The 13,860-nt window shown below is 44.9% G+C and overlaps 1 pseudogene; it reads right to left on the bottom strand.

Moving 5' to 3' along the window:
* Window positions 1-4,422: 4,422 nt before the first annotated feature.
* Window positions 4,423-9,534, bottom strand: LOC123094137 (putative disease resistance protein RGA3; annotated as a pseudogene).
* Window positions 9,535-13,860: the final 4,326 nt, after the last annotated feature.

Here is a 13,860-nt window from a genome sequence, read left to right as displayed (position 1 = left end):
GCTCGGGGCACAGAGCCGGTGCTCGGGGAGGGGGATGTGCATCTCTGTGCAACTCTGGCACATGGCTTAAATAGGCGCGCGAGGTCCAAACAAAGGGCTGGTATGCAGCTTCAATGCGGTGCCGCAATCGGAGATGGCTCCTCGGGAACCTACGTCCGCATTCAAGCGGTGGCTGCCGAGAGGCTGCATCGGTCGGCGCTGCCCTCCCTCCCCCTGGTCATATCGTGGCATCAATGTCGGCCTCCGTGCGCTCTTGTCCGTCATGAATGCGGCGCGTTAAGCAGCGCGTGCATCGGAAGGAAAGTGGGAGGGGCGGGTGACGGGTTTTTGGTGGGCCAGGACGGTCAGAAACGGGTTTGGGAGTGGTACGGACTCCCGCAAACCTCTCCCACCTTTGTGTATGGTTTGTGGGAGAAATTGCGTACGGACCGCCCCGCGGACCGATACAGGTCGATATTAGATGACTTCCGCGATCCAGACAACGCTATTCGGATGCTTGCAGGAGGTTTACGGGTCCGCCGCTGAGACGCCCAAAGCATCTGATGCAACTATGGTCCATGCTGCAGTGTGCTTTTCCATGTGATATAAGTGTATGGCTTGCCATGTTATATATGTGTAATAATTTTTTATTTCATGTTATTCCTGCGACCAAACAGATATGTGTTGCATAGGAAATTCGGTAGCACGGATGCTACAAGGATGTGGTGCTACTGAATACACACAAAGCTATAAGACCGGGCGCCTGTAAAGCCAAAAGTGTGGCGCTGTGAGGCCGGTCGGTGCTGCTACAAACTGAGCACGCAATGCTGCAAGTCGGCTGTCCCAAGATTGTTTGATTCATGGATGCCTCAAGATCGTTTGTGTGAATATATTTTTAGCATGCGCTATACGTCAGCCGGCTAATTTATGGATGCCAGTCGGATATTCACATGTGTGGATATTTTGATGCCAATTGTGATTCCTGAACAACTCGCATGCAAATAGGCAGTAATTGTTGTCTGGTATACGATCGTTAGTCTCAGAGGGAAAACGACTACCAGGGTGTTGTTGTTAAGACCTATACCTATGAATTATGGATTTCAACCATTTTGAATGTCACCCAACAATCATGGATCAGCGGAGTAAAACTATGTGGTGGACCATTCAAGACATGATCAGCATGGTGCCTACTAGATATCAGTTTCATAAAGCATTATAGGTACTAGGTAGTACTCCCTCGGTTCCAAATTACTCGCCGTGGTTTTAGTTCAAATTTGAACTAAAACCACGGCGAGTAATTTGGAACCGAGGAAGTACTAGATTACAATTTCATATATATATACTCAACATGCATCCTCAAGCAGTACAAGGTGACATCGACTACGATCATCATATCTAGTTCTAGATGATATCGACGACGATCATCATATGTAGTTCTATATGATATCGACGACGATCATCATATGTAGTTCTAGATGATATAGCCACACATATGTAGTTCTAGATGATATCAACGACGATCATCATCCTCAAGCGTGGGCGGTGGGTGTTCCTGATAGTAACTAGGATGGCCTGTCCAAACACGAAGATTCTTGCCAACGAGGAATCTCTTCCACCCAACCGAGTTTAAGTGTGTGCGACCGTCTGTGTCCATGCGGTAAGTACAGGTGGTGACGGAGCCCCTTGCGGTAAGGCGTAGTCCAGCTGAGCCTTCTTCATCAGGCTCGATACCACAACTCACAGATAGATTCTTCGGCAATTTCTGAATAAGAAAAACATATCAATTAATAAATAGCCTCACACATACTCTTGCAAATATATTTCTATTAAGTCTAGATTTCTACACTATCAAAAGACACAGTACTACGCATTTGTACTAATTAATCATGAATTCTACTAAGCATATCATTGGACTCTACACTAAGCATTTCATCGGATTCACTAAGCATATCATCGGATAATTTGCATTTGTAAGTATAACAATAAAGCATATATATATATATATATATATATATATATATATATATATATATATATATATATATATATATATATCATCAAATTACTACAGTCAGTACGTATAACATATCATTTCATGCCGATCGACCATGGTACTTGTCAGGCGGGTCACGAATGGCACCCCGACAAAGTCATCACGTGGCGGAATTATGTCCCATAGGTTGCACACCTCGTCCTCGCCCAGCCTCATTCTTTGAGCTACGATGGCTTCATGAAGTGGGTCCTCATTATCTTCATCATCTTCGTTATCTGCATCATCTTCGTCATCTTCGTCATCTTCATCATCTTCCACCAGGTTGAGATAAATGACAGCCAGCTTGGGTCTTTCTGCTCTGAAGGAGAAGCTAATCAACTCACCACCAGTAAGACGCATGCGGGCGAGGAAACGGGCCCATCCATCTCCTCCAATCTGTGACATATTGCGTTCTTTCTCGACCTCCATAGTGTACGGCCCCCCAGGAGCCTCAAATGTCACAGTGTCTCCTGTTAGCTTGTTGAATTTCAACCTCACATTGCATGGGACGATCTATGTAAGAAAAGCAAAATGACACAATGCAATAATGCCAACACTAAAAATAAAATAGTTGTTACATTTCATCTAATGTCTTACCGCTGCATGACGAAAACTCGGCTGGAAGTAGATGCCGAACAGCTTGCCAGTTGCAAGGCTGCTGGCGCACCTTGACTTGCACAGTCGACATAGTGGTGGTGGTGGTGGCGCCTTTGTCCTAAAGCAATATGAGTAAAGGATTAACGATTAGATGACAAGGTACCACCTACCAAAGCATTTCGATGGCACCTATTGCCTAAGATAATTGATTAAAAAACAAGTGGCAAATTTATCTAAATTGGCACCTACATTTTGCCAAAAATAACTTATTACAAAAAAACAAAAGCATCTACCTATCCATGTACAGAAAAAATAACAATAAAATGGTGCATACTAAATCAACTAGCATACTAAATCCACTAGCATACTAAATCAACTAAATGACACAATGTTCTAAATCAACTAAATCAACTAGCCTACTAAATCAACTAAATCAACTAGCCTACTAAATCAACTAAATGAAAATGTTCTAAATCAACTAAATCAACTAGCCTACTAAATCAACTGAATCATATCAACTAAATGAAAATGTTGCATATAAACTAGCCTACTAAATCAAAATGTAGCAGGGAGGAGGGAGAAGGAGGGGCGACTCGAGGAGGGAGTAGAGAGTATGACGGAGGAGGAAGGCGGAACGAGGAGGGGCCGGCTGGCGGCGAGTGGAGCAAGGACGGAGGAGGAAGGCGGAGCGAGGAGGGGCCGGCCAGCGGCGAGTGGAGGGAGGACGGAGGAGGAGGCCGGTACCGAGTCCAGCGAGGAGGATGAGGTGACGGCAGCGCAGATCGGAGGAGGGGCGACGGGGGAGGACCGGCGGCGCGGGGGGTTGAGGGGGAGATCGAGTGAGTGTGTGGATCTGTGGATCTGGATTGCGACTAGTTAACTTAGCAGCAGCGGTTATTGCGTAAATGTGCTACTACTACGACCCGTAGCAGTAGCGCTCTTCGTATTAACGCGCTGCCGCTATAACTGGCCTCGCGGAGGCGTCGTGGGAATTTTAGCAGTAGCGCGTCTTTGAGTGTGCGCGCTACTGATAAACTTGTTTCAGCAGCGAGTTTTGTCCGCGCGCGCTACTGCTACTTAGCAGCAGCGCCTAATTTTAAAGCGCGCTGCTGGTAAGATTCTGTGTATAAACTTTTCCGTAGTAGTAGACGGTCAGCTAGTGGCAAACCAGCAGCTAGCATGGCGTGCGTCACCTCTTCACTGTTGTAGGAATCAAGACAAGTCAGGAATTAAGCTACCACACACCTATTTCTTCTTGCAATTTCAGACAGTCATTTGTGTTGTTGCAGTACAAATTAGAATCTGGAATACCAGTTGATCTATCAAAAAAACACATAGTTTTTCAGAGAACCAACGCAAGACACCCGCGGGAAAGAAAAAGAAAAGCGCAACTGCTTCAGACGACCTGCAACCTGAGCTGCTTTCAGAGAGCAGAGCAGAGTAGCCTAAACTCCAATGGTTGCTTGCACTGCACAAAGGACTACCTTGCCAAGATCACCATGTTTCTTCACTTGCTAGATAGTGTGGAGACTAAATTCTCTAAATTCATAAATGTATATGTCACACTTCTCAAGAAATTAGTGTGGTGTCTAAATCTCTGCAGGTAAGTGTATATGACTAGTAGAAGTCGATGCCTCACTTCGCTGATGCTTTCCCCGTATCCCTGCATGGATTCGATCATCAAGTAAACATGAGATTCCAATGGTCATGGCATTAGGTAAGAATACTCAAAACTAGTAGAAGTTGTAACAGCAGACCTACTTATATATCCTTAAATCTATTATGGTCCTTCCTCGTTCCGCTGGAGTTTCAGTCTAGTCCTCTTCTTCCACCAATCGATCCTGGCAAGCAAAACAAAACAGTGGGAGATATATTCAGCTATCCTATATCATACTGATGAAAATAGATATGCATGGAACAGACAACAATAAGGAAGAAGCTAGATTGAAAGAGAGAGAGAGACCAAAGTATTACCTGATGAATATTTGTCTGTATGTTGTAGGGTTCCGGTGTGTAGAGCACGTGCCATTTCTTCTCATAAGCCTCGACTTGCTTGATATGACTGAACTTGTCGCACTCAGAGCTAGATTCATCCTCAGCCATGGAAGTGAGTACTGCTAAGTTGCAAGTCAGCAGCAAATGACTAGGCTTTATAGTTTGCAGGTAGTCTGGAAGTTGGCTTTCCCAGCTGGAAACACTCAGCTGGAGTCTTCGGAGTGTAGCCATCTGCTGCAGAGTCTTGAGCTTCGGGCATAAAGTGATTTCAAGCTTTTATAATTTTGCAAGATTGGATATCGAGCATAAAGTAATTTTTCAAGCCAGTTCGGGTATGTTTCCCAAGTCGAGCTCAACTACAGAAACAAAGTTCTCTAGAGAGTGGAGACATTGGACGTTCCATATTTCAAGCTTCTTCAAAGCCTTTGCATGGGACACAAGTCCTGCAGGCATACGGCCCAGTTTGCAATAACTGATGCGAAGATCCTCCAATAAGGGCATAGCTTTCACTTCTGTCTCCCAAACCCACTCCTGCCATTGCTCCATTCCATACAAATTCAACTTCTGGAGTTTGGGAAACGTAACAGCCAACTGAGATGAAGGACGGTGCAGCTGATTGTACAGTTGAATGAATTCAGGACCGACACACTTGATTACTGGAGCCCCGTCCACTTTTATCCACTCCAAATACGGGAGCCTACACAAGCCATCTGGGAGTTGGGTCCAGCAAGGCAGATGTTCGAGGACTAGAATCTTCAAGCTCTCGAGAGGCGCCATAGCTGTGGACGCCATCCATCATGGGAGCCTGCGGCCAAAATAACTTTCTATGACGATGTGTTCTATGCAAGGCTGAGGACATAGCACATCGAACACCGCCTCAATTGTTTGCTTCACAGAATCAGAGACTTCTCCTGGGAGCAACCCATCTCCCACTATACCACCACATTTCAAACCAAGATAGGTAAGTTGTTTCTTTGCATTTACCCTAGCCTTTTCAGCCAACAAAGCACTAGATAAATTTTCTAGGCTCACTAGTGAAAGTTCATTGAGTTGAGAAAGAGACCCCAACTCTTCCAAACTGCACCAGTCACCATCAATATAGGCTGGAAGCCCAGATAGTGTAGTCAAATTTGTAAGAGCTCGGAAACCCCTAGGAATATTTCTTATACGTGTGCCATCACCAAGATATCTCAACCCTTGCAGCTTGATAATGCTATCAAGAAGTTTCATAAAACTTTCACAACCTTCAAGGTTAATATGCTGTAGGAATTTCATCTCATGGACGTTCTCTGGTAGTCTACAAATATCAGTCCTCTTTATTGTCAAATATCTCAAGTGCTTGAGTTGGTAAATACATTTAACTAGTGCAGCAATATTTGCAGATTCTATATGCAGAAGACATAGACTTGGGAAGTGTGTCAATGAATCCCCGGGCTGAATTTTGAGGTTTCCATTGAATATTAATGTCCTAAGCAATTTCTGCTATTTTAAATATCTCCACTCAATTTCATCTGATCCCACTCCTTTGGTTTCTATGGACAATCTGAAAAAAATGGAGATCTAAGGTTTTCTCTAGCGGTATCTCCATTGTAAGCTACTAGTATTTCATCCCTAGCCATAAATTGACCAAAGTAGCGAATGATATCATGCATGTTGCAGTTAAGTTGGCTAGGAAATGATGGATCTTCCTCTATAAGGTTCCTTAATATTAGCTCTTTATAGTTCTTTTTCCCTTCTTCTTCCAAGCTATTTGGACCTCCTTGAACCAATCCTTTACAAATCCACATGGACATAGTTTCATTAACCTCTAGCATTACCTTTTTGGGTTTAAGGGAGAAGTACATGAAGCATTGTTTCAAGTAATGGGGCAAATCCTAGTAGCTAATATAAATTGCATAGTTCAGTTCATCTAACAATGGAGATACTGACCATATGTCATCATTCAGGGGATCTTCCCATGCAGACCGTGATTTCTCCATGCTGCATAGAAGTCCCTCCATTACTTCTATAGCGAGTGGTAAGCCGTCACATTTTTCTACAATTTGTAATCCAATTTCCTTTAGCACATCAACCTCATGTCCATTCTCATCTGTAGTGAGTACGTACCTACAAGCAGTTTAAATGTATAGCTTGAATAAGGGGAACATAACATCTGAAAGTCGTGATCAGCTTATGTAGTTATTTCAATTACTAATAATATGTTAGTTCAGCGAACAAACCAAACTAATACTCCTTCTGACCATAAATGTATTCTGGTTTGTATATGAGCATAGTTTTCATGGTGAAACAAGCTTTCTCAAACAAATTCTACAAAAAAAATTGTTGCTTCAATTGAAAATAATGCTGCACCATGAAAGTATATTGCAGATGGATGTACTAGTGTCAGTTTCATGTTATCAACGTGGGTAATCTACAGTTATAGCAATGTTTTGAAATATTTGACTGACCCAAGTCCTAAGATAACCTATATTCATAAGGAATAAAAGTTATGCACCACCAAAATTTAATGGTAGTAGAGAAATTTGAAGCCATTCGCTAATTTATTATGTACTAAAGCTGACATCATGCACATGCATATTATTCATTTATTTAATATGTAATTCGTACGTTGTCTTCATTATTATCATGAAAAACAGAGGCTTAAGCACACACACATACAACATGAATACTTCATCCGTTCCTGAATATAGTTTTTTTTAGGATTTGACACGGTCCTGATGTTGATACATTGATCATGAAGTTATGTGCATGTTAGTTGACTCACATTACTTTATAAAATTATGTATCATAATGAATATAATTGATGTTTCAGATAATAGTATTTTCTTTATAGATGGTCAAAATTAGAGGCACTTGTCTCGTAAAATTCTAATAAGGACCAAAATTTTGGATAATAGGTACTACTAGTTTATTGCTGTTTACCCAAACAAGTAAATATATGCGAATGATATTTAGGTGAACTCGTGTTAAGACTGAAACTTACGGCAAGGGCATTATAGTTGCAGGGTGTATAACGGTACCCATACTATTCTTCCGACAAACAATTATTAGTAACTAATACTATCATCAATCAACTGAAGAAATGCACAATGACCCACTAGACGGTATGGAGAGACACAACAAATTATCTTTAAATTGATAGTAACACCATGTAGTCAAAAGTTCATCTCACATATGTTAACCTGGAATCACTACGTATGTATCCAACAAAGATACATATCTAAAATTCTAAATCCAGCTCAAGTTAAATTAAAAGTGTGTTTGTTGAGTTTGGGGTAGTGCTGACCTGATTCTTCAGCAGTGACCATGCATCTTCATGCTCTAGCCTGTCAACGTGGTGGCAGTGTGCAGCTTTCATGTTTCTCGTGATAGTTTCATGTCTTGTGGTGGTGAGGACTCTGCTGCCGGGGCCACCATAGCCAAAGGGAGTCATTAGCAATTTGTTCCATGCATCGACTCCCCATAGATCATCGAGCACAAGAAGGAATTTCTTGTTCTCGATGGCATTCTTGAGAGCATCGACAAGTAAGGCCCTATTTAGAGTCCCACTCCCTCTAGGCAGATCTCCCCCAGTGGCAGTGATGGCTGTACTTAATAGCTCAACATTGGTGAAATCATGTGGGATGCTAAGCCATATCTTCTTAGTGAACTTGCCTTTGATAGCCTCGTCATTGAAGACCTTCTTGCCAAGGGTGGTCTTGCCAATTCCACTGACACCAACAATGGCAACCACCATGTGGCGACCAGTCTTGTCGCTGCCCTCCTCACTTGTAAGCAACTCCACGAGTGCTCTTGTGTCCTCTTCAATCTTCTCGCCAACAACACCTGACCGCTCCATCAATGAATCTGTTTTGCGTTCAGTGGTAAGAGATCGAGTCGTCTTGAAGTCTTGGTAGGCTTCTAGCTTGGCAAATTTAAATTTATTGCCCCGCTCACAGATGCTATCAAGCTCCTTGTTCAATGCCTTGATGCGGGTGCCGATGTCGTGGGAGTGGAGAGGATTTCGCATGCAGAAGAGGAGTGGGTTAAGGCACCCCATGTCCTTGGATGGACGCTGCCCCATGGCCTTGAGCTGACATAGGTCGACGATGTCGGTGGCCTGTGTTGTTGCCGTGGCCTTCCGCTTGCCCTCTCCTTGCTCTCTCTCTCTCTCTGCAACTCTCTCAGGTTCGCTCGAACGAAACAAGAAGAAGGAAGAAGAAGGAGACACAGGGCACAGGTGGCTTTTCCTGGCGCACGTACGCCACTGCCGCACAAACGGCTTTATTTCCCCAGAGCACGAACTCTGCACCGGCTACACGGCTGGCTCACCTCCCACACAAACATGGAGCAGTCTACAGGTTTTATACCCGGGCTGGTGCTCATACACGCTGCACCCCACCCCGCCCTGCTGCATGCCCACGAGCTGCATGCGCGCGCCCACGACACGCACAACCGCGACCGGCTCACAACAGACTCATGCACACACGCGTGCTTGGCTGCTGCACCCGAGCGATCCGCTCGGCCTCGCGCACAACGCGCCGGACGCGGGCAGCTCAACAGACTAAGCGCACACACACGCTACACACACATGCGCACACACACCCGAGCCCGCCACGGTCGGACCCTACGCGGCCACCGCACGCACGCACGCGCACCGCGCCTGACCCGTCTGAGCCGTGGCTTATTTGCCCAACAGCCTGGTACATGGCACGCTTCAGTTTCCCCACTAAACTCCGCACACTCTCGTCGGTGACGTCCCTCCTATCAGCATCCGCAAGGAAGTTGTTGAGGTCCCTGAGCTTGATACCCAGCTCCTCGATCTCACCGGAGACCCCGATCAGTATGGCCACCTCATCTCTGGCCATGCCGGCGAGCATCTTGGTTACATAAGACGCCAAAGCATTGAGAACCCCCGTCATTTACTTTCAAGGGTTTTGTCACTTGAGTTGGTATTGAAGAGCTACATATACAGGTAAAAAGGAGGTAACAATTGATTGGTGACTCGAAATAAAAGCAAGGCGAGCATCAAGCATGCATACCCTAAATTTAGATGAGAAATAGCTACGAACTAGAACCAGCAAAGGTAGAGTGTTTGTGTAGCGGAGACAGCTAAGATCACCTTGAATGGATGAGTTGGAGAGACGCATGGATGGCTCGTCCTTGGTTCTCTTGCCGCACCTAAATGGCCTCAGGCCGTATGAGCTTTGGACATTACCAAACACCATGTCTTGCTTCCGGCGACCGGCGTCTTGTTAACTCTAGTTTAGCATTGATTGTTAATTCATCTGATATGGATCGATCCGCAAAATCACAAAATTATGAATTTTGTATGTAAATTTTTGTTTCCTGGCCGGCAGACGGACGGTGCCACCATTGTTAATTCTTAGTTCTAGCTTAGCCAGACAACGGACAGCCTTTTTGGCTTTTGTGTGTTTTAACTTTCATCTGTGGCTACGGAGTTTCTCATCTTCCTTACTGTTTGCATTAATTTCTTTATAAGTTGTTAATATACATATACATATGCTACTACCAAAGAGCATCAAACTAAGAGCTAGCAGCCACGTACGGTCATACCACATATGCACAAGAAGAAACTAAAGAAGATATTTATCGACACATATATATGCAGGACGACGACTCTGTCTGGCATTGTGGTGGCATCGATGGCAAAGAGGCCTGGCAAAGTCGACGCATTAGTATCTGGTCTGAGGATGGATCGATGGATGAATGATGTGACGGTCCTTGCAGCGTGCGCATGCGGTGCCCACTGAAAGTGCGCCGGACCAGTGTGTCACCCAGTCCAGGAATCGTGCTTTGCATGGGGAATCCGGCATTAGATGTTAGGAGTTGGTGCGATGTCTGTTTGGTATTAGGGTTGGACATTCAGCACCCCTTCATCACGGGGAAAGGAGTAGCGACAGGTGTTGCCATGATGGTGGCTTTAGGCTTACTGATGTATTACCTTGTAAGGACTTTGTGAATAAATAATAAAGTGGTTGCATGCATCACCCAGATGCAGAGACCGAGTTACATCCTTTTAAAAAAAAAGAGGAGAAGCACAGTTCAACTACACAAACTGCCAGACTGTCATACAAGGAGCAAAATGACTCTATGGCGCGTCGCAACTCGTAGCCACACAACAATTGGCTACCATCACATGGTCATTTGTATAGCTGAATTGGCTGTCGAATTGTCGATTTAGTCTCGTCAGCATCATATAGTTCAATGATTTGGCGAGACTGAATTGGTCATCACTTTACTGTAAGTCAGTTCTTCACACAATTAATACTACTCCAGAGAAATTAAGAGCAACGGATGCAAAAATGGTACTTCGTTTGATTATGTAATTTCACTGCGTACACAAACAGAAGCTTGCCAACATTGATTTGATCATGGGAGGTCAAAGGGTGTCGCTGCTGTTTATGCTGTCAATTGACGTCAGTGATGTTCATCCTGCGGACGAGACAACAGCGTTATGTTGACGAAGTTGTTGATGAAGTTCTTGACGATGAAGTGTTGTTGGCATTGGATTGTCGGGGTGGCTTCTCCCAGTTTTTTGAGACATGTAATTTTTTTGAGACACGGGTGGCTTCTTCCTTTTTTTTTGAGAGTCACAGGTGGCTTCTCCTAGTGCTCGACAAAGCAACTCCGTTTTTGGGCTGCAGGTGAGCCTGGCCTTTGCTTTTGTTAGCACGTTTACGAACCTGCAAGGAGATAGTTGGAGAGCAACTAGTTAACGAGCGTTTCTTCGGGAGCCTCACAATGATCAGCGCCACTTGGTGCGCTCTCAGCCGCCCACCGCGTGTCACGCTTTCTTCAGATTTGTTTTTTTTCGCACGTCTTTTCAGCTTTTTAAACTATTTTTTCCGGGGTTTTTTAACGTTTTTGTTTTTCACCGGTCTTCCTTAACATTTGGATCAAAAAAAATCGAAAAAAAATTGCATGAAAAAAAATGTGTTTTCTTTTTTCACTTTCGCTAGAGTCACGGTTTTGCTTCCGTGAGATGCACGATTTTTCTTTTGCAGAGTCACGGCCGTGCCTCTCGGAAACGAAAAAAAACGTTTAATTTTATTTCCTTCCGCGAGAGTTAAGGTTTTGCTTTCGCGAGACTCACGGTTGTGCTTTTGTGAGTCACGGCCGTGCCTCTCGGAAAAAAACGTGTTTTTGTTTTCTTTTCCTTCCGCGAGAGGCACGGTTTTATTTCCACGAGAGGCACAGTTGTGCTTTCGCGATAGTCACTGCCATGCCTCTCGGAAACGGAACAAAAAACACGTTTTCTGTTTTTTTTCCTTCCACAAGAGTCACAGTTTTGCTTCCGCGAGAGGCACGGTTGTCGCGAGAGTCACGGCCATGCCTCTCAGAAACGAAAAAAAGCACGTTTTCTGTTTTTATTTTTCTTCCGCGAGAGGCACGGTTTTGCTTCCGCGAGAGGCACGGTTGTGATTTCACGAGAGGCATGGACGTGCCTCTTTCGAAAAGGGAAAAAACCCGTGCTCCCCGTTTGGTTTTTTCGTGAAAAAAAAGTTCTTCAAAACCTATCAACATGGGATCTAGTTTTGAAGATCTCGACGTGAGGAATCTAACGGTAAAAACGGTTTGAGATTTTGACACACGGTTTAAGAGATAAAATGTTTTGAATAAACGGATCTACGAAAAAAGGGAAAATTTCTAGGTTACAACAAGTGGTGCACATGCATCGCGTCACTTGTCGTAACCTGGGAAGGTGAGAGTAATCTTTGCAATGAGTACTTCTCAATTAGTGATTAGTGATTTCGAGATAGTATTTTTTAGGGCAAATCAAAGCTTTATTACTTAACGTGGTCCAGGTAGATCACCCGCAACACAAACAACCACTTGGGCTGGAACATCAGAATCGTACTCTACATAGTGGTTTGCAGGGTACAATCGGCCCACATTGGCAAGTTCATGTGCAACCGAATTAGCACTACGATCACACACACTTATTACAAATTTAGAAAACCACATGTCAAGGTGAATAGTATACCTTCTGAAGATCTAGGGCCTCCACCAGCAGCGTCGAGTCGGTTTCAAACTCCGCCCGAACAATCCCCAGGTCAGTTGCAAGAGCAACTGCATTCGACATGGCAAAAGCTTCAACACCAAATGCATCATTAACATGGTCTTGTCTGCCGGCCTGGGCAGCGGCTAGTTCCCCATCGGCTGTACGTGCAACTGCACCCCAGCCCGCATGGTCGTCACCAGGGACGAAAGAACCATCCATATTAAGTTTCACCATTGCATCGGCTGTACGAGCAACTGCACCCCAGCCCGCATGGTCGTCACCAGGGACGAAAGAACCATCCATACTAAGTTTCACCATTGCATCGGCTGTACGAGCAACTGCACCCCAGCCCGCATGGTCGTCACCAGGGACGAAAGAACCATCCATACTAAGTTTCACCATTGCATCGGCTGTACGAGCAACTGCACCCCAGCCCGCATGGTCGTCACCAGGGACGAAAGAACCATCCATATTAAGTTTCACCATTGCATCGGCTGTACGAGCAACTGCACCCCAGCCCGCATGGTCGTCATCAGGGACGAAAGAACCATCCATACTAAGTTTCACCATTGCATCGGCTGTACGAGCAACTGCACCCCAGCCCGCATGGTCGTCACCAGGGACGAAAGAACCATCCATATTAAGTTTCACCATTGCATCGGCTGTACGAGCAACTGCACCCCAGCCCGCATGGTCGTCACCAGGGACGAAAGAACCATCCATATTAAGTTTCACCATTGCATCGGCTGTACGAGCAACTGCACCCCAGCCCGCATGGTCGTCACCAGGGACGAAAGAACCATCCATACTAAGTTTCACCATTGCATCGGCTGTACGAGCAACTGCACCCCAGCCCGCATGGTCGTCACCAGGGACGAAAGAACCATCCATACTAAGTTTCACCATTGCATGTGCTGGTGGCCTCCACTTCCCATCGCATGTTTTATTTCGAGATAGTTGAGATAGTGTGAACCGTGGAGGCCCGTGGGATGGATTACATGTATGCCGCCGTGGTGCTTGCGTAAAAAAACTAGTACGTGAGCTGGGTCGTACGTGCCCAAGATGGAGACCCTCCTACACGTGCGACAAATAGCAAAAAGGAAAAAGAAAAAAACGAACCAACTCGCAACGCGTTGTCTCGTATCCGGCATGGTTTGGTCCAGGACGCATAGCTAGTGTCCCGATGCGTCTATGAATCAATCAATTTTATATATACGTATGCTAAGTATTAGGACTTACATATTATGCACTG

This window comes from Triticum aestivum, chromosome 4B (assembly GCF_018294505.1).
Source record: "Triticum aestivum cultivar Chinese Spring chromosome 4B, IWGSC CS RefSeq v2.1, whole genome shotgun sequence".
Taxonomy (NCBI): Eukaryota; Viridiplantae; Streptophyta; class Magnoliopsida; order Poales; family Poaceae; genus Triticum; species Triticum aestivum.
Note: the sequence above shows the minus strand (reverse complement) of the source record. Positions and strands in the feature narration are given on the sequence as shown.